This window comes from Lichenostomus cassidix, chromosome 2 (assembly GCF_008360975.1).
Source record: "Lichenostomus cassidix isolate B80296 chromosome 2, HeHo_3.0, whole genome shotgun sequence".
Classification (NCBI taxonomy): Eukaryota; Metazoa; Chordata; class Aves; order Passeriformes; family Meliphagidae; genus Lichenostomus; species Lichenostomus cassidix.
Window position 1 is genome coordinate 127195551 of NC_139482.1, and position 21373 is coordinate 127216923.

A 21373-nucleotide genomic window follows, 5' to 3' on the forward strand; every position below is an offset into this window, starting at 1 on the left:
ACTTCTGTTGTATTCTGGAAACTCAATTATAGCTAGTACCCCATGTTTCCCACCCTTTAAAAATATTTTCTTTCCTGAAATAATTATCATCTTTGCTTCACCTTTACATTGATTTAGTTACATTTGCCCTCTTCCTTCACCTGGGAATGTGGAAAATTACAATAGAGTTTTGCCCCTGTTAGATCAACATGACAAGAATTTCTCTAGATTTCTCAATATGGTCCATGAAGAGAAAATTTGGATCTTCCTCTCACAGCTGCAATTAATCAAATAGAGCTTCCTTTTGGCAATTTGCAATGCTAACTTTCTTGCTTAAATTTTTCTTTTGAAAAATCTTGAAATCCATTAATAATGCACAAAAACTACCCGATATTTTCCAGAAAGTTCTGGTGGTTTGACTCATCCCCTCCATCAGATTATATTTCCTTCATGCAGATTCTGCAATCCTGAGTCATTCCCTCTCAGAACTCTCAGAGAAAAGGGGTTGTGGTGGATGTTGACTCTCCCCCACTCTTGTTTATCTAACACAGCAGTTTACATGCATTCATTGAAGAGCTGAGAACTCCAGCACTCAGAAAACAGGAGCTACAGAGTTAAGCTGAAAGCCCAACTTCAAGATTTTTTTCCTACTGTGAAAGGGCTTTATTTCATTACTTTGTTTGTGCATTTATTTTTGGAGAATGATGAGCTGTCCATTGTTTTACTTCATTATGAAAACTGAACTATTGTTGAGGAGCCCTAGCGTGTGGGATGGGCTCTTATTTGGTTTCCTAAAAGAAAACAAAATTAATTAAACTATAACTCTTTCTCCTTGGTTTATGGCTTAAAAGATAGTGCCTTTTTATTGTTGTGCATTCTCTAGTAATTATTACCACTTGTAGTATACTGCAGACTAGAAACTGTGCCTTTAATAGAGCAGAGATGTTCAGTTAACATCCTTCAGTGATATCTTTCTGTTGTAGCTGTGATCTAAGTGCCTCTGGCATAGCTGACAAACACATCACAAAGAATGGCTTAGAAGTGGAACAATATAATTCAACTTTGCTTAACAGCAGCAGGACACACATGAACACTTTCCTTCATTTTGCAGCCCTAGATGCATTAGGCTGTGTTAAAATCCACATTGTGGGATGAAGCCAGCTCACCAAAGCTCAGTCTGTACATCTGACTACTGAATTGGAAGACCCTGTGGAAACTGTATTAGAGGCTGAGAAAAAAGCATTAAATTTTCTTTATTGGGCCTGATGACATAGAAAATGATTGATTTTCCTGGGACCTTTTGGGCTGTGATACTGGAAATCACAGCTGTCAGGGCTGGCCCTGACTCTGCCCACCAGTATGGTTCAGCCAAATGCACCTTGTTTTCTGAAGTGCTTAATGTTAGCCTGGCTTAGGTTTTCATCTAAATTTCAGCTAATAGTGTTTTTCTGTGCAGTTGTTCTTAGTTCTTAAGAGAAACAAATTAAGAACAAGTCCGTATGCAAAGTCCTTAAATTCATAATTGAAAATCTGATTGAGCAGATTTTGCATCAAAAGACAAAACCTGCCTGCACTTAGAATTGCACAAGTTTAAATAAAATCTCAAAAGTAAGTAATTGCCAAATTGGCTTTGAACAACTTGAAGTTACATATTTGTTCAGATCATCCTTGGACTCAGGAGAATGACAATGCAATGTAGAATGGGCTTCTCAAGTGTGAAGCCATAGAGATTAATTCTCTTTCTTCTGTCCACTGCCAACAGCACAGAGGAAAAAAAAGAAAAAGGCTTTGGGTCAAAGAACAGCTGGAAGAAAAAGATACTGCCTTTCAAAAATAAATTTGTCGTAACTTCAGGATATAAGTGCATAAATAATTAGGCAAATAATTTGCAATTATAATGTTAAAACTGCATCTCTGTTTGAAGGCAATTGCAGATGAAAGTGAAATAGTCTTATTCAATGCAGCCAACCCCCAGAGAGACACAAAAGTTTAAAATGTGTGATTGAGGCCCTGTATTCACTATGAAATGACTAAAATTTATATGAGATCAAATTCATTGCTTCTGTATCTAATATTACTCCTGTGAGCTGTAATATAAAATGGCATGCAACTGCTCGCATACTGAAACTCTACTATTTTTGTAAAATCAGTTCTTAGGAAAGATTTCATTCATTCGTTAAAAAGTTAAGATAAAGCAAGACTATTAATATATTGCTCTGAAATATGTTAAATTTTACTATTATTAAAATGTCTTTGTATTGGGAAGATTTTTTCAAGAATTGCTATTACTATATTTTTATTATTAAATGCCTCATTTAATATGACATTTTTCTTATTTTTTGCCAGATGATAAATATCTGCTGTGTTTCTTTTCTTGAGTATATTACTTTTCTCTTCACAGTGTAAAAAGAATTTTAATTTCAAATATGAAATAGATATTTAAAATGTCATGCAAAATTTGCTTACACTTTTCAGGTTACTCTTAAAAGAACTAGTAATTTTGAGATAACATGAGAAGCAAATTATAACAGGTAGTGAGTTAAATATTGTTATTTAGGACATATCTTTATAAAATGGATCTTTCAGAAAAAAATATTAGTAGACTTATTCTAGCATATTTAACAAAGCTACATAAATGATTTAATTGTTTTGGTGAAGATAGCAGACAATGACCTACCTGGTAAATCCACAAATGCAAATTTAAAATTAGAAAATCCATCTAAAGATGCATAGAACTTTACTTTCCTCTGAACAGAGAGCACAGACACTGCCCATGACTTGGCAAACAGGATTTTATATCAATTTTTATTTAAGTTTGCTTTTTGATGAGAAAGAATGATATTTCCTTAACTCTGGACTGTCACTGAAGAATGTCCATGGGTGCTCTGTGAAAGTCCTTCATAATGTGATTCGAGGGGGGCAGTCTTTAGAGGTTTGCATGTCCAAAGCTATTTCTTAATGCTTCAGTTAACAAATTCTGCTAAATTCATGGAAGCTACAGTGGATCCTTCAAAGGCTCTGGCAACTTTTTATTGTGCTTGTGCATGACGTCATACATAGGACACTTATATTTTACTGAAATAATCTCTTATAATTACAGTGGTGAGTTTGTTTCATAAAGATGCTAAATTTGAGGAATTCTTAAGCACCCTCTTTTTTTTTTTTGCCTTGAAAGAAGGATTCTGAAATGTCTAATATATTTTTGATTTGCACAATGTTATGCCCCACCTTTCTGTGCAGTTATGACTGACCTCTGTATTTCTAAGAAATGTCTTAGCAGAATTAATTTGTTTTACTCTATAGCATTTTTACAAGTTATAGGAACTTAACTGCTAGAAATCAGATCTAAATTATACCTGATTTATGCCATTTAGTCTTTCAGTCTTCTGATATTTTTGCTTTATTATCAAAACACTACCTGTTTCATCTAGTCTCATTCTAATGACCTTTGCATATTTTCTCAGGTAGAGGCAAAGCTAAACCCACTCCTTGTATTGAGTTGTATCTGCATTTAGAAAATACTTTCATGGTCTTCCTGCTAATTTTATGAGTTGCTTCTTTAAGAAGAGAATTGAGATGTTATTATTGATGTTTTCAATTTTTTTCCTTCTGAAAAATTGATTTTAATGTGGAGTCCTACTTAAAAATCAATGATACAACCTGACTCAGGGTTTGACACTTAAAATCCATACTATTCTCAGTGGACTTGAGTTTCACTAGCTTAGAATCTGAAGACATATAATACAAAAGGCAAAAATTCTCCCCTGGGGTAAAATGTCAACTGAGATATCGTGCATCTTAACAAAGCAGTCTAATTGCCTCTGTTCCAATACAGAAGGAACTTATATCCAGGTAAAATATGTGTGTGTGTACACGTGTGAATTTGGAAATAATATCTATCAAATCCCCCAAAAGTTAGTTTATGAGTGACTTCTGTACATGTTTACACTTTGGAATCAGTTTAGCTGTGACATATCACTCCCTGTCGTTGTCTCATGGTGATACTAGAAATATTTGGAAGTTCACAAAAGAAGACTGATAAGCTATGATTAATTAAAAATAGAATTTAATTAAGAATATAGGGGAGATTGAATAGGTGGCCTGATATGGAAATTTCAAGGACAGGTTTTCAGTTCCCTGAGATCCTGGATACATCTTCAGATTGGAGTAGCTGGGGTAGCAAAGAATGAAAAAAAAGGGAAATAACCTAACAAGGTTTATTATGAACTTTGATCAGTTTATAGAAAATGCCATGTGTTGACTCTGAAAGTTCCTTTCCATTTTACATTTCCATATCTCTCCCTCAAGTCCTGAACAAGACCAATGACATTTAAAGGTATCTCAATGATATTTAAAAGTAGGAAATTCAAAAGCAATAAAAGCTAATATTTTGCTATCTTGTGCGTAGTTGACTTCAAGAAACTGTTGCAAAGTTTTGCAAAAAGAAAATTTTGTGCCAAAAACATAGTTGCTCTGGAACAGAAGTTTGCCTTTGGGATTCATTGCAAATTTTTTCCTACATCTTGGAGCACATACAACACCTTGCTTGTCAGAGTTTAAATCAGTATTGTGGTTTTTACAGTTTCTTTGAGGTATCTTCATTAAGGCCATCCCCAAAATAAAATATTTGACTGTAATGATTTTGGATCTTGCACACAGTGGTCAGGCCTTCTTCTTAGCTAAGAAATAATTGTTCACAGTTATACAGTCTTGTTGGAAAGCCTTACAGGTCTGTGGGTAGTACTGCTCTTTCATTAAATTATCAATTAAAAGTACAATTCAAAGATTTTCTTAATACTAAGAAAATTGATTTATGAATGCGAAGAACTGAACATACTGATGCAGACTGAGTCTGGGAGACAAGAGTTTGAACAGATAGCTGTCATCTAGATGGCACAGATCACCCAGAAAGAAGATATTCTTCCCTAATTAGCAAACTTGAATTCGTCCTGTGATAAAAACAGCTTCTGCGTTGGATCTTTGATGTTCTGTGTGTTTTTGAGAGAGTTTTCAAAGACAAGACAGCAGCTAGATTAGGAGGGTCCAACACTTCCCAGCTCCAATGGCTTATTGTGCAAACAGCTGTACTCCTAAGAGAGAACATTAATGAACATAGAGAGGAACAGCAGCTACTACTGTTTATCCACAATGCAGAGAAGGGAGAGTTTGGGTTCCTGTGTCCCTTCCCGGAGCCCAGTTTCTGGTAAGGTTACTTCAGGATGACTTTTACAATTTGCTCTTTTCTATAAATGAGAATATTTTTATTTTCTTCCTTCAACAAGTGTGGCTAGCACAGTTTTTCCCATGGGAAGTTTTCTTGTGTTTTTGTAAATAAAGATAAAGTTTGGATGTTTTGGAACAGTGTCCCAGAACTTGGACAGTGCAGGCCTGGCCAATCAGGCCTGGGGGAAGGCTTCTGACTGACCAATCTGGGTGACTTTTGAGAACTTTATAAATGTGATGAAATCAAAACAATAAAGGTCATTCCTTCTTGCCACTGAGAACCGATGCATTCATTACTCTGCTAGCTGCTCAACAGCGACAAACAAGCATTTTGAGATTGAATCAAATTGAACTTCTGAAATTATTTGTAATAGTCAAGTGAAAGTTAGAACATGATAATGCATGATGCATTTAAGCAAAAGGTGATAAATAGACATTGAGTCAAAAATGGCACTCTGCTAATATTTTTGTTATTTTCATCAGTGTTTTGAAAATGTCATTTAAAATATTTATGGGATACAAGAAATGTCATTCTCTGGACAAAATAAATAAAAAAAAAAAAAAAAAGAAAGAAGACAGTGAAAAGTTAGTACAAATGGCAGAACCATGATGACAAATGAGGAAAAATACAAGTAGTTTCAGAAAAGCATCATTTATGAGTTAACAGAAGACTGAATCACTATAGTGCTTATAAATACAGTGCTACAGTGATTTTGATGACTCTTTATCACAGCTCTGTGATACAAAATATGAAATAAAATAAAAAAGGACATGGGGCCAAAGATAAGCCAGCCTACATTATGCTATTAATGAAAAATAAGGAATAGCATGGAAATTGATAAATCTTGCAGGATAAGAAAATGACAATTTTGGGCTCATTTATAATAACCTGAAGGATTTATCACTCTCCTTCCCTGCTGAAGCTGTAGGCAATTTTTCTGTTGTCTGTCTGTTACCTCAAGTTATTATACAAAGAAAAGGCATCATATATGCAGCAAAGATGGAACTGAGGAGGAGAATGAAGATAAAATATCCCAGAGGTGACCACTGTGACCATGTTAGTTCTAATATGCCAGTCCTAATATTTGTGGCATTCCTTTAATAAAAGCCTGTTTGGACTTAACTAAAATAGACACTTGGATTTTCAAACACTCATAATAGTTATGTTCCCTCAAAAAAATCTCATTCTCAAGATAGAGTCTGCAAACACATTTTTCTGGTGAATAATGGGCATTGCATTCCTTGTTACTGTACACAGCACTACCCATTTTCATGAGTTTTAGCAGTGATTTTGAATGATATGTGGGACTAAGGCTGGATGTGCAAACACAAATCACTGTCATGAGAGCATTTCTCTAACAGGTGTCTATTGGAGTGTCTTCTTCTAATTTCTTTCATGATCTTTTTTTAAAAATTTCCTTGTGATGATGATCTGAAGAGGATCAGTAGTCAGCTGTCATGAAGGGCAAAATTTACTCAAAATGGGAATACTCTTTCTTCCTAATCTCTTCTGCCATTTCAACTGATATAGGATTGACAATTCTCCACCACCAGTCTCAGCACAGCTTTTCACTCTGTTTATCCATCAGAAAAAAACCCAGATTTTTTTCCCAAATTTCTGTTTCCTCACAGTTCAATCTACCACTCTACCAACTTTTTTTTTTTTTACTCAAGGGTTCAGAATTGTTATGGAGGCTTTTGGGCAGACATCTCCAGGTTCAGAATAGGCACCTGATTGCACCTTTCAAATCACCTTCCTTAACTGTGAACTTCATAGAGACGTGTGCCCACCTATGGACATCATGCTCACAGTTCCAAACATCTTCTCTCATGGATTGTTCTTTTTTGTTTGAAGTTACTTCTGCTTTCTGTCAGCATATCAGTGCATATACTATGTCCACAAATGTTCAGTCACCAGGTACTCAAAATTAGTCTTCAGACTCCAGTCTACAATTTCTGGGGTACATTCCCAGACAGCATATGAAGAAAAAATTAGAACATGTAGAGTGCTGAGTTATCCTGACTCCACAGCAATCTCCACACATTACTTCAGATTTGGAAGGCACCAAATGTTGACATAAAATAAAAGGGTCCTGAATCCCTGACCTTACCCTCCAGGTGTTTTGTCATCGTAACACTGAGCAAATGGGATGTGATCAGAGGATCATCAATAGTTTCTATCACTTGGTATAAATATCTGTTGAAACAAAACCTTTTGAACTCCTGGATGAATTGGTGTGTTCCAGCCAGGGTAGAAGATCCTCACCTCCACTGGACTGTATGGTGCTGAGGCTCCATTTACCACCTCTGAATTGGGAAATTCTCCATTTAAACAGGATTAGAGAGAAGAAAGTTTTAGAGAGAAGGTGCATACAGACTGGCTGCCCAGGAAGTCTGTGAAATCCCTGTTACTGAAGAAGTTAAACTATGACTACATTGCCCTGGGCTACCAGATGCAGCCATGATGCCAGCCCTACTATGAGCAGAAGGTAGGACAAGGTAACCTCCAAAGGTGGTCACAGATTTTCTGCTCTTCTGCATACTGGTAAAACAGCTGTTCCCACTGCTGCCTCTGTGTTCAGCTGTGACCATCCTACAAATGCTGTGGCACTGCTATGTGTTACATTAGCAGGGTCATACCCTGTCTTCTTGCAGAGATCAATCACTGACCTTTCCACCCAACCCAAGAAGCATGAAGTTGTGCAGAAATCCAGTGCCAGAACAGAAAACAACAGTGAACCACTCTTTTTGTCTCCCACTGGAAGCAAATCTGAGCTGCTCTGCTGAATTTGTTTTTGATGGGAACTCAGACTGAGCTGGAACAATTTTGGCCCCAGCTAAACATCTGGTTCCAGTCCCTGTCTGCAGGGCTCAAGAGACCTAAAAACTTCCAGACCAGTTAGAGATGAAAGGTTATGCTATGTTTCCTTTCTGATATGCTTCCTCAGCAATCCATGCATGGATGAAGAGAGGTTTGTGGAGGTCACTACAAGAATAATTTGACCTGATCATTTTCTCATTTAGAGAAACCCCTCATGCTACTTTGTGAAGGTTTTCCTTTGCACTGCTTGCCTACTGCAATTTACATTTTCGTAAATGACATAAAGGTGCTCATATTTGATGGATCCTTCCATTCTCATCCACTCCTTCCTTTGCTCTGCAGCTCCCTTTTTTAAAACTGCTAGTAGAATCATTTCCTTTATTCTAAGATAAATTTTTTTATAATCAATTAATAAGCATTGCTGAGGCTTTTGTTTGCCTGAAGCATCATTTCCTATTCAGTTTTTGCATCTGAACTATTCAGCATTGCCTTTTGGTTCATTCTGAAAATACTCTTGAGAAGCCAGGCTTATCAGCCAAGAAGCATCCAACAGAGAAGCATGTGCGTTTATAAAAAGACTATCACTTTTGTGCTAACTTTGATTGCCAGTTTCTACACTTAAAATGAAAATGAAGCTGGTGGTAAAGCCACACTGCTAGATATCTGAATTCATTACACTGAATTATATGAATTTCCTTTCTTTCCTTCAATTCCCTCAAGTGGCATAGATTAATTTATAGAGTGTATGTGTTTTTAACATCTGCAAAGTTCTCATGTGGATTGATGTACTGAGAATAAAACTTGAAGCAGCCATTTTGAGGGTAATACAAACATTATTCCTCTTAATGATTTTTGCACACCTATATTTTTGAATGTCATTTTGGGAAGTGGGAGTGGTATAAGGGTAATTAAAGAAGTTACTTTACTGACACAGTAGCAGACATATAACTGCACAGGCTACAAGGCATAAGAAGTCATATTGAATGTGAGGACTGATTTTCCAAAGAGATTTGTGGGCAGGCATTTTGAATCCACAAAATTTGCCCTCCACAATAAATGACTCAAAACACTTCTTCCTCTGAGCACCTGATTTACATTAGTAACTGGTTACTTAGAAGCACAAGCACTGTGATTTGTGTCCAAAAGCTGCTTTTGTACACAGATTTTCCTCATTAAAATGGGAATTACTTGTTTTGAAATTTTTTGTCCTGAAATGCCTATAACCAAAATCCAGTGTTTTTGAAAACAAATTTAATACATCCCAGTCTGGTCACTCCATCATTGCTTTGTGTCTTTAAACAAACTGGGGGCAAGGTAATAGTTTATTCTTTTCCTTCTTTGATCACCTGTCAAAATGACAGCAACACCAACCTGTCTAATGATTTCTGGCTATCACCGACTTAACCAGAAGCAAACACCATGCTTTGTAGATCACACTGTGATTTAACTTCACATTCTTCAAATTCCCCAATCTATTTTTCAGATGGTTAAAATTAGAGAGAAAGAGCTTGTTCTCCATAGAAGATATTTCTGTAGACTTCAAAGGGAAGCATTTAAAAAATTGGCAGTGAATCACAGTTCAATTCAGAATGGAGGAGACCTCTGAAGTCACTTTGTCCCATCTCCTCAAAACAGGGCTGACATAAAAGTTGGGTCAGGTTGCTTGGGATACTGTCCAGTCAATTTTGAAAATTCCAAGGACATCTCCACTATCTCTCTAAACAGACTGTTACTTTGCTTAACCACTGTTATAATGGAAAGCTTTTTTTTTTTTTTTTTAAATATCCAGATGTAATTTCTCTGCCAAAAAGTGAAACTGTTGCTTCCTGCCTTTCACTGTGCACCCCTGAGAAAAGTCTGACCTCATCTTCTCTGTAAACACCCATTAGGTGGTGGAAGATGATAATTAGATCCATCCTTCTCCTTGTCTCCCCCAGACCAAACAAATCCTCATTCTCTCCTCATAGACTGTGTGCTCCAGCCCCTGGACATCTCAGTGACACTCTACTTGACTCACTTCAGCTTATTGATGGTTCTTGGACTAAGAAGTTCAAAATTGACCCAGTGCTTCTTGCAAGTGTTGAGCAGAGGAGAATGATCATTCCTCTGGCACCAGAAAGAGCTGCTAATGCAGCCCTGGATGCACCTGTCTCAAGGGCTCATTGCCCACTTAATATTCAACCTGCTGTCCCACCAAGACCATGCAAAGCTAATGCCTAACCATGCATCAGCCAAAGTGGAGTGCTGTATGGGGTTATTCCATCCTAGGAGGATGGCTTTGCCTTTAGCTTTGTTGGAGCTGATTCCCCATCACCCACTGCCTCAGTGTATTCTTAACTCTTGCTCAGTTTGAGGTCATCCACAAACTCGATTGATATCAGACAAAGCACTGGAAAAGATGTTGAAACCGTATCAGCTTCTGTATCAAGTTCCATTGCAAATGCTTTCATGTCAAGCTCTGAACTGTTGGCAAAAAGATTCTTGACCCACTTTTTCATATATCTCCCCTGCAAACTTTGTCCCTTGAAGACTTTGCCTTGGAAAGACATGGCAAAGTCCTGCTGGGACACCCATAGTGGAGCCAGATGCTGATCCACAAGTTCCTTTTATTTCTGCCCAAGTATTTCTCTTTGACTGACATGAGTGTTCAGGTCCTTGCTCCTGCTCTCTTCTCTAGAGACCTGTAGTAAAAAAGAGTGCTTCCCTTGGCAGTTCTGAATTCCTTAGATTCTATATTTTTGATCTTACTGGAAGGTCAGACACTCCAGCTTTTATCAGATTTTATCAATGGCAGGACAAGACACATAATCTGTAATGTTTATCCCATTAACAACATAGTATTTTTAGCACACAGATGCTAACTTAAGAGAAACCAGTTAGTGTATTATTTGCTGTGCAGCTCAATAAGGTGAAAAATGCATATTCCTTTATGAAGGCCCAATTGTCTTTTCTGTTAGTTCTGACTACTGTGTATTTTACCCATATTTCAATAATAACAGTAGTAAATTAAATAAGTAATTAAATACAAGAACATTTCATTATAACTCTAAAATGAGGAAAATTTCTTTTCATGACCAGAAGTCTCATGTGAAAAAGAAATCACTGGGTTGTAGGGTAGACTCCTTTGTTTAAACCCAGACAAGCCCTGATTGGTCTGCTGGGCTGAAGAGCACGGTTAAAGAACCAGCCCTGCCCTGAGAGAAGAAACAGACCTTTGCTGATATGTGCATTTCTCTTCGTTGCTGTGGGATTATTTGTATGGGATTATTTATTATTACATTATTTATGTATAAATAATTGTTATTTCTATTTATTATTATTTATTCTCTTTGTTGCTGTAGGATAAAGCAGACCCCTCGGATGTATTCCACCTGTAAATTCCCAAAGTCACAAAACAGGCATTTAGTTTTGAGAAAAGCACTTTAGTTTGCATATCATTAGATTTGCCAAGGGCTGCGAAAATTGCTTATAGCTCTGCTCTCTCTTCAAGAAGAGAGAACAAACACTAGAGGTGAAGTTTGCTGAGACTCATCCAGGCTGTGGTGGCTCAGGAAAGATCCTTGTCAAATCTCCCCACCCTTCCTGCAACACCAGATGCACAGGGACCCTGTCCTGCACATGGGCATTTGATGTCCCTAGATGTAGCTCCTGGCCCCAGGTGCACCAAAGGCTGAGGCTGGTGGCAGAGGGGTGATGCTGGCTCTGAAATGCTGCCTGTTGTGCCACACTGCATGCATGTGCTCTGTGTCCCTACCTTTCTTCCTGCTCAGGGATTTTCACAGGGAAAATTGCTTTTTCTGAAAAGCAATCAAAATTTTTGTGGGGAAAGGTTCTATTTTTAATCAGACTTGGTCCTTCCTTACAAACTCATTAGAGGGACCCTCAGCCACCTACACCTGTGCCAAGGCAAATTAAAATAATACAATTTTAATCTAATAGCACTTTTGGAATTACTTTCTGTAGCGGTAAATGACAGTGAGACTACAGCATGTTCCTCTCAAGAGACCTGAGTTAAATTACATTCATATATCATATATCATCTCTTCAGTTTAGCTTGAGATTTAGCAACTACATCAGTAATCATGTCATTTAACCAAATCAAATTGTCTTCTCTAGATTTGGAGCAATAGATAGTTTTAAGCTCATGCAAAATGAAAAACAAAACAAAAAAATTAGACTTCAAATTTGGCGTTCGGTGGTTAAAATAGATTTCCTATATAATTTCAATAAAAATGTAACTAAGAATCTGAATGAGTATACAAGAAGCTATGCTCCCATACTCAGGGTTTCAATTTATCTCATCATTCAGAATCTAGGCCTTCTTAATGAGTTTTTCGAGGCTCACTTACACTTACAAATATTTTTTGCTTTTTCAAAGTCATCTGGCCTTTCCTTTTTCTGTTTCATCTTGATTTAATATACCATAATAATTCCGCTCTCCATTTTTCAAATATCAGTATGTATCAAATAATTATCTGAGAGCCTTCATACTGTCTTTAAAAATACTCATCCTTCCCATCTGTTGCTAAGTGCTTTAATAACTTTTTTCCGTGTTGTGGCTACTGCAGTCCTACCAATGTGTTTCATGGGACATGGATATGGTTGGGCATGGGGCAATTTTGATGATGAATTGGGATTGATATAACTACTTCTGTTACATCTTTTACAAATACAAGCAATGAAACAATAGAAAACTTGTATATAAATATATTTATCTCCTGTGTGAGGAGATATCTAGGCTATCTGAGACAGGTTTCTGGGGTACCAGAAAGGATCTTGCCACAAGGCATTGAACAGGGAATAACTGAACTCAACACAATGAATTTTTTTGTGCAGTCATGTTGCACTGCTCTGAAACCAAAGAAATCTTATTTAAGTCTATGTAGGGCCTTCTTTTCTGTGTTGTACTGGGATGCAGGTGCCCTTGAACCATGCAAAAATTGGAGTGACAAAAACTTAGCATTGTTGCTTTTGCTTGGCCCTCATGGAGATTCTACTTTGAAAAACCCTCTTAAAAAGCTCTAGTAAAATTGAAAATGTATATATTTATGACTAATGCATCCCATTACAAGGGATGGGCTCCCCAGACTTTGTCTATACCTTCAGGTAACAGAATGAAGACAGCTCATCTGTGAAGTCCATCCCATTATCTAACCACTATCACCTCCTCCAGCAGAAACTGCTGTGGGACAGACAGCAGAGTTTTGAACAGGCTATGCTACCTTAGGGGAAGCCAGGTGCCATTACTAAGTGGAGAAAAAAGATACAGAGGATGAAGGACAAAAAACTGAAAGACCAGTTTTTGGCACAGTGAGTGAAACCCTGGTTTCTCTGTCCTTCTACCTTTCACACGAGTGCCTATCTAGCAGATCCAAATATATCCCACCTCTTCCTTTAGTTTTGGCTCCAGCCCATTGAACTTTTCTTTACTTCCTGCAAAGTAGGAGGGATGGTGTGTATTGCCATCCACCAATGAACATCACCAGTGATGCTCATGTTGAGGCTGAACTCTCTCCTCTGTTGAGGAGAAAACAATTGTTGAAGCCGGAAACAAATGGGAAGAAAATGGATAACCCTTCCACTGAGGTGGTTGAGAGTCATATCTGCTCATCACCCCTTGAGGATGACTCATTTCTACATCCAGTGGAAGCAGAACAGGGAGGGAGATATGTGAGATGTGTGGCTACTCAGCACCACTGAGGGTCAAGAGCTTCAGCTTCTCTTGGGGCAAGTTCAGACAAATTCAATGACAAACCACAGAGTTTATAGAGGCTTTCGTCTTCCCAGGAATGAGCAGAAGCTGGGCAAAGGGTTTGAGTACCATACTTTTAATCTATTTAGGGGTTTAAATGTGATGTGGGTACTGTGACCTCCATGGCTCTAACTCCAGGTCCTTCTGGACAGGGTCTAAACCCACAGTAAATCCATGCAGTCAAAGAAATTATTTTTTGGAAAGGAAAACTCTTCTGTATATTCCTACAGTTAAGAGGACTCCCAACACTCTGTTTTGGCTTTTCTGCCGTAGTAGAAAGCTTTCATTATGCCATAACAGCATGGAACAGTTTCAGTGTCATGAATTGAGAATTCATGAATCACAGGCTGGTGCTGGACAAATCTAGACCAGAGCTCTTTGATAGCTGCACTTAAGCAGAAGCTGTTGAACCTGATCTTTGCTTTTATTCGTAGAGACAACCACATTGAAGAACAGATAGTAAAAAGCAGTGATTCATTCAAGCAAGACATGGGATGTACATCTTTAGTGTTTCCTCATCTACACTGCTTTATGGGCTATACATTTTCTGACTTTCTTTTTCCACATTTGGTCTCCCACCATTTACATGCCACTGTAGGCAATGTGCCAGATTGCCACTTAAAACATGAAAAATCAGAAAAGGGGAAAGAGAGGCACAAATAAAAGGTAGGCCTGCAGCACTCACATCTCTGTGTCCTTTCCTGACAAGCAGCACTTTCATTTGTGTTGGGGTGCCGGTTTTATCAAACTTCTGACTTGTATCAATTTTTAGCAGCATGGATAATTTATTGCATCTAGGATGATAGAAAACCAGCTTTATACATCATTCAGCTTGCAAAAGATGTGTAGCTTCAGTTCCTTAATGGTGTCATTTTGGCTGAATGCTATTAACAGATTACCCCTGCCTAGGGCAGTGGAGCATGTGCAGCAGAAAGATAACCTTGTGTTCGTAATTTAATATTAACTGTTTTCTCCATAGTACCTCTTTCCAGTACATTAACAACAAACCAATATGGCCTTGTCCCCTGCGGTCGTATTCTTCAGCAAAAAAATGGATTACATGATAGCAAGTTCCTGAAGATTTCCAATGAAGTATTACAAATCACTCAACGTCTGCTCTGCAGAAATAAAAAATAAACAGGCTTAGATTCAATCAAATTTAATTCCTCCAATTTAGCTTTACCGCACTTCAAAGGGTGCTCTTATTAATGTCTTGGTGAAAAAATGTAACAGTAATTTTTCCCTCTTCTTATACTGAAAGCCTCCAGTTGTGTTCAACATACAGTGAGATCAAGAAAATGTGGGTTTTTTTTTCTTGAATACTCTGACACAGTTTGATATAAAAGTGTAAGCCATTTACAGAAAACTCTTTATGGAATTTTTATCCTATTCCATTCCCGGGAGCTAAATTTATATCCTGCATTAGCTATCATAGCACTAGAGTATTAGTCTTCTTGCAAGCAGTTCAGGGCAGTCTGAGGGCCCTATCACTCTCTACCACTCACATACACAGGCATTATGGGTTTATCTCATCTTCTGCAGCAAGTACTAGGCCCAATTCATTCCTTTAGGCTACTTTACTAATAACTTATTCCTTATCAGGGCCTCTCCACCTCAGCTTGTGATCAAAGACCCAATTAATGGAATGGAGAAAGGTGAAGCATTCAAATAATGGAGACAGCTGTTTTTCTCTGTTAGAGAAAATCCATTTGTATTGTTATCACAAGCTCCAAGTTCTGCAGCTTCTGTTTAATTCAGTCTCCCTCTATTTCTGCTGATGATAAAAAGTCACAATGAACTCAGAAGAGAATGGCAGAAATATCACTGTGTTTCAACTCAGCCTGGGTGTTATCAACTTGAAAGTGAAAATACAAGCAGATAAGGAGAGGAAATGTCCAACAAAGACCATATCAAATTTAAAAAAAATGTACTTTCATGCAGCATTCTTCAGTCACCTTTCTGAATGTTTTCGAGATCCCAATATATACTCCCTACGTTGGCTGCTTGAATCAGAGGAGCAGAGAGTGATAACATCATGGGTCCCACCTCAATTGAAAAGTAATTAAAGAGGAAGAGGAATCATAATTGGCTGGCATGCTCCTTGTCAGTGACCTGCAGTTTATTCTGAGCCCTGGTGTCCAGGAGCCCACAGCTGAGCTGGGTGTTTATGTCACCACCAGTGGTGAGTGAGGTTAGTTTCTTATCTGATAGTAAAGGGCTGTGCCATGCTTAAACCTGGTGCTAAACCTTCTCCTTAACAGGCTCCAAGGTGTAAATCTGCCCAGATTACTGCAAATGAATCTACACACTCTGTGTTACAGCCATTCATTTCGTAGTGGTGTAAAGGCCACATTACCATTCTCTTCCTCACCCCTTTGTAATCATGTTGTCACACTGTCACACACGGGGATATACATGGGCAGAACACTGTGATTACGCTTAATTGAACTACAGAAGACTTGCAAGTTTAAAGTACAATGGTGAATACCAATTATGCATTCTTAAAAAATGACACTGTGCAAAAGGAAGCTGAAGGATGCACTTACTCGATACGCTCTGTGTGTGTGAGTGTGCAAGGAACACCTTGCTCCATTTCACAGTAGATATTACTGCTTTTCTTATGTGCAAACTGAGTGTTTTTTAGAGATTGCAAGGCTATTCACATGCTGGGGGGATGGCTTGGAGTTTTTTGATTACTTGGGAAACCTTTGGGTCTGGTGCTTCAGAATCGAGGACTGAAAGTGCTACATTTCAGTTCTCCGCTGAGTGTGGACAATGAGCACAATAGACAGACACAAAGCTGCCGTGTATGCAATGAGTTAAGACAGCAAAGCCTTTCCCAGGCTGATTGTTCACAGGGGATCACAGAATCTGTGTTAGGCTGAATAAGGAAAAATGCATTATGCATTTGCATGTATGATGAACATTTAAAAAAGGACTGTGTGGAAACAAAGAATGATTCATAATAAACATGGAATGGTGAACATTTCATACGCAGCTGCAGTTTTTGAATCTACACAGACACCAAACATTACTATTTTAACATAGATGTTTCACATTTTATATAGAGTAGGCCACCTGAATAACATTATTAGTTTGCACATTGGGAGTTTCCTTATCCTCCCACCCTGTTATTAAACCTATATCTGACAGATAAAGAAAATAAAAACATACACTTAAAACAAAATCATGCACAAAATCCATGAATATCAATAATTTCCCATTGGAATAGTAAAATGTATGGATACAAACATAATTTTATGTGGAAAACACAAAGAATTATGAAAACTGACATTAGGGTCTTTCATCATGAATAAATTCATAATTCTGCTCCACTTGTAGCTGTTGCTGATATAACATATCAAAAGGAAGTGCAGCTATGAAGTCTTGGGTTTTTTTCATACTTCAGCAGCCTCTGTACAATGAAGCAGGTCTTGAGAAATTGTTCAAGGGTCTGAGAAAAATCTTAATGAAAGTATACTTCTCATAAAGGCAAACCAGAATCATGTGTATTGGACAACCTTAGGGTGGTCTTGTAAGATGTGAATTACTTAAGGGTGGTCTCTTGCGTTGGTCTCCCTAGATAATAAAACACTAATTACAGCCCACGGCACTGAATGGCACAATTGTAAATGAAAATTATGCAACCTGCTTCTAGGTCCCACCCCAGCTCCCTGAAACTAAACAGGCACTAAGCCTGCTAAAGGGGCAATCCTAGCAAGAAATGTTCAGGGAAACAAAAGACCTGAAACTTTTTCCAGTAGCTAACTATACTGGATTCTGAGGACAGTGAGAGGGATGATCTCATACTAACCATAGTTTAGAAGAAAAGTAAGTAAACACTCCTCCACTCTCAGATACAGCACTGCACCTGTTGGCTTCTGAAAGAATTTTTCCCATGACAGTAGATGAGCTTCTGGGGTGAAATTTTCTCTCTCCCTTGAATATCTACAAATATTTATGTATTCTTAATACAGTTTTTCTGGTTCAGTCAAAAGATTATACCATCTAGCCAATTTCTTTAAAGGTGTCTTAAGAGAGGAGAACAATCACATTTTTTGCTACCTAGTGAATCTTCATGTACCCATCTTTATCCTGTGAAATATGGTCATTTTTGGTCTGCACTGCTACAGCATAGCTTAGCAGTGAGCAAAGGCTCAGGCAGTGAGATGGTTTGCACCATGTAGGAGGAGGTCCAGTCTCCTCCTCCAGCATTGCTCAGACAGGCTGATCTGAAGGATTGCTACTCTCAAATGTGCCAGATAAACAAAGATGTTCTCTCTCCTCCAAGAGCATCTGGGAATAATGCAGCCAAGTTAATGGAGTTACACTAATATACAACTAATAGCAAGAAAATACATAAGCCTGAGGTTATACACTCTGATTGGGCAACCTGTCAGCCGAAGTAAAGCCTTCATGAAAACTTCTGATGGGAATCTATTTTCCAAATGCCCATTTGCAATTTTATAGCAACAGCTTTGGCTGGCATCTGCTCTCATTTCCATTCCTGTGGCTGCAGCAGCCTCTGTGTATTTACATCAGAGAGCACAATGCGACCTTTGTCTTTTCAAGACTTTGGCCGAGAAGGTTGTGCAGCTGCAAATGGATGCAGGTGCTGGGGCTGACAGCCAGGAGCTGCTCAGACATGGATGGAAGTGCAGCCTTCACACCTGGTCACCTGAGCTCTCTGCAGCAAAGCAAACATACATTGCCCCCACCCTGCATCCCTCTTCCCATCTCTGTGCTCAAGCACTCTCAAGGCGCTTTTTTCTCCAGAATTGCCCTTCTCTTTGATTTTGTGTATTACTTGCAGTGATTTTTATGGGAAGAGTTAAGACATGAAGAGCTAGAGTAGAGCCTATGTTGAAGAATATTCTCAAGTAGCTTTGTTGTTATAAGCTCCCGTTGTTCTCAAATCCAACTTTACTGTACTATCAGGAGAATCCTAGTCTGTAAATTGTGAAACACAGTAGCTGCAATAAAATCTCAACATTTGATAAACATTGCAATTTATCATTGGATAGCTGGTACCACTACATATGTTCTTGTGCAAGCATCAAATTATTCAAGTGCCTGATACTGCACTTGGAAAGTACTCTGAAGTTTTGAGCCCTCTTGTAATTCAGCAAATGAAATTAAATCCCAAAATCCATCTCTGAAAAAATAGCATATCCATAATATATGAACTTCCCTATGAACTTATGAACTATGCTCAGCTTTTTTTTTTAATTTTTTTTATTTCAAGAAGATGTAATCAAAAAGCCAAAACTGAGCAAAAAGGTCTGTTATTGGAAAGTTATAGGTGTATTGAGACTTTTTAATAGGAATGTTGGGACTACCATAAGAATTATAGTCATGGGCCTGATAAATGAAGAGTGTTCAGGGGTTTACAGCTGGATTTTTTCCTCTTTCTTTGCACTGCTGCTTACACCTAGTCCATGAGGAATAAAAGTAAGGCAGATTAAGAAAATAAATATCAGCTTAAAATATCAAGTCTTGAAACAATATTTAGCTCTGCTCTAGCTCTTCACAGCCTAATTTCCTACTTCAAAAATGCTGAAAGTCTTTATGGTTGTATGTACACTTGTGAAAATTCAGGTATTTGGGTGTTTGTTTGCTAGGTTTTATAGTAAAATATCATTCGCCTTTCTTAACCTCACAGAAAGACTCACTCCTGAAAAGCAAAACTCATCCTGGGGGAAGCAAGTGGCCTTAGCTCCAATTTAACTAGTTACAGTGGAGGCTGGAGAGTCTCACACCCTTCTCCACTAAGACCTTTGCCAAAGTCTCTAGAAACACCATATTTTTCCAGTGCCACTGTCCTCCTGTGATCATAGTCAAGAGCTGGCTTGTCCCTTAAGAATCCAGTTTTATGAGTTTTCATTGGGCTCAAAGCGCCAGAAGCCTTAAGAGCTTTTTACTTCCTGTCCACAAATGAGAGAAAAGTGAGGTTAAACAGGAGAAAGACTCTGCCAGTCCAAATGCTACTTTCATATTCTTCCTTCCCCACAGGGGATTGAAAAGACGGAGTCCAAGGATGGGAAAGGACTCTACCTGAGACAAGGGTTATACAGTGGGAATTCTGTAGCCTTTATAAAACACCTGGCATGCAAAATTGATAATGTTTCAGTCTGGCGCTTAAATCCATCCCTATGCCTGTCTTCATTCATCAGCACCTCCTCATCAAGAAGTTTTATGAAATATTCCATTTTTTCCTTCTTTGGGTAATCTTTTTGACTTGTGCTTTTAATATTTAATAATTACCCACACATGATTTAACCCTGCTACAAATGAGATTTCAAGTCAGCATCTGCTCCAACTTCATGTTACTCAGAGACTTCAAGTTACTGATGACATACATATGTGACTTGTTTTGCCAAGTCTGCATACTCCAACAGCACAGCTTCAGAAATAACTTCCACTCCCTCCCTCCTCTCTCCTTCTCACATGTGTTTGTTCACAACATATTCAGTCCCTTCCCTAATTTTTTTCTTGTTCAGGCATCAAAAATAGCTTTTATAGTTTGATAACGAATTTTATATCCAGCCCAGCAGTTTTGAGATAAATTATGCTTTTGATTTATTATTATTAGTGTTGTCTGAAGACCTGAAAATAAGATGGATGTTGTATTCACAGAAAATACTGGATAAAATTCTGCTCCCATTGAAATCACCGGTTTCCAGCACCAACTTCAGTTAGGACAGTCTTTCCTCACCATCTTTATCACAGGCTGTATAATATCGGATCCTGGTTTTCCAAAACCAATTTTGCTTATTTCCCTCCTTTCTCTTAATCAAAGCAAAGTATTAAAACAACTCACCAGGAATCCCTCAGCCACAGGGACAATGAAAGGTGAATCTATCTTAAGTAGCAAGAGGAATTTTGCTGATGTTGCCCATTCACTGCACACAAAGGACAAGCCTTAGATGAATCAGCCCTTTCCATAGTTTGTTTGACTTCTGATACACACTACAAAATCAATGAACTGAGATAATTTGCGAGAAAAATCATCTTTTCTATCTTCTTCCACAGAAAGGAAAAGCAGACTCGAGATTAAAAATTGTTATTGCTCTCCAGTTATCCAAAAATATCTCCCAAAACACAAGATGTGTCAAGTGGTTAATACCTTTTGAACTTTTCTTTGAGCTTTCCTCTGTGGTTAGAGCCCTCTGAGCCTGCAACATAGCAGCTGACAGTGATTAAGTTTCTGTATGCACACACAGCTCAAACTGCACTTAGAAAAGCCACATTTGGTCATTGTTTACTTAAGTTTGCAGCAACAAATACAGATGCGTGGATTTGAATGTACACCTGGCATTAATCAGCTGCTGCTATTTCACAGCTGCCTCCAAGCAAGGCAAAATGCTGGAGTGGAAATAAGGTTTCAGAATAACCAGAAATCTTTAAGGGACTCACACAGAGGAGGGGGAGCCTCCCTTACAACATTTGCTTCCAGCTTGTTTCAGCCTTCAGGTTTCTTTAAATTTTTTTTCTGAGTAAAATCCCTCCTTAAGTGAAGAGATCTACATTTTTGAGCTGAAGTGTGTGTATATGTATATACATGTATGTATGCTGCATATACATGTTTCATGGATCTG

The 21373-nt window shown here is 38.1% G+C and overlaps 1 long non-coding RNA gene across 1 annotated transcript; it reads right to left on the reverse strand.

The window, feature by feature from the left end:
• Positions 1–17237: 17237 nt before the first annotated feature.
• Positions 17238–20991, reverse strand: LOC146442221 (uncharacterized). Its single transcript, XR_014849572.1, has 3 exons — positions 20902–20991; positions 20596–20677; positions 17238–17354 (listed from the first exon to the last, which is right to left on the reverse strand). It is a non-coding gene; the product is annotated as an uncharacterized LOC146442221 (long non-coding RNA).
• Between the last annotated feature and the right edge of the window lie 382 nt (positions 20992–21373).